Here is a 970-nt window from a genome sequence, read left to right as displayed (position 1 = left end):
CACGTAGCATGACGAAAGAGAGCGCTATGCTCTGTGCGAGCGAGAGAGAACGCAAGGGGCACGAAACAGAGTATGTCCTTTTCTACGTGCATCTTTACACCCACTCCTTAAATAAAGGCAAACGCTTGGTCTAGATATACTATGTCCATGTTTAAGACTTAAGAATTTCAACCATACGGAATTTTCAGCGTAGCTTACGTTTCAATATGGCTGCCTTACTGTTCGACCGTGATTGGTCAATTCGCTTACGTCTTAAGTCTTACTGCTTAAGTTTTTCTATGTGCCACGGCCCTTATGGAAAAGCTTAAAGATTACGTACGAGTTTAGGTTTAAAGCCACCGCACAAGCTTTTCCGTAAGGGCCACCGCACAAGCTTTTCCGTAATGCATTACGTTACGTTAAGTACTGATACTAAACTTAAACTCGTACGTAATCTTAAACTTCAGTCAACGCACAGTGAAAATCGTAACGTAACAAAAGCATACTACATTACGATTTTGTTTGTGCGTTGACTGAAGTTTAAGATTACGTACGAGTTTAGGTTTAAAGCCACCGCACAAGCTTTTCCGTAAGGGCCACCGCACAAGCTTTTCCGTAATGCATTACGTTACGTTAAGTACTGATTCTAAACCTAAACCTAAACTCGTACGTAATCTTAAACTTCAGTCAACGCACAAACAAAATCGTAACGTAGTATGCTTTTGTTACGTTACGATTTTCACTGTGCGTTGACTGAAGTTTAAGATTACGTACGAGTTTAGGTTTAAAGCCACCGCACAAGCTTTTCCGTACAGGACAAAGAAATTTTAGTCCCTTTTGTTCTGATTAGTCAAATTCCAATCTTTAATCTTCAATCTTCAATTTTCAATGCATAGTCTGATACGGGCTTATGGGATATTCACTGTTAGTACTGAAAATCTATAGTTTAGGGTGCGAACTCATGCAGCGGAATAGCGTAACGCGGAACGAG

The sequence above is a fragment of the Formica exsecta genome, unplaced genomic scaffold, assembly GCF_003651465.1.
Source record: "Formica exsecta isolate Colony F162 unplaced genomic scaffold, ASM365146v1 scaffold31, whole genome shotgun sequence".
NCBI lineage: Eukaryota > Metazoa > Arthropoda > Insecta > Hymenoptera > Formicidae > Formica > Formica exsecta.
Note: the sequence above shows the minus strand (reverse complement) of the source record.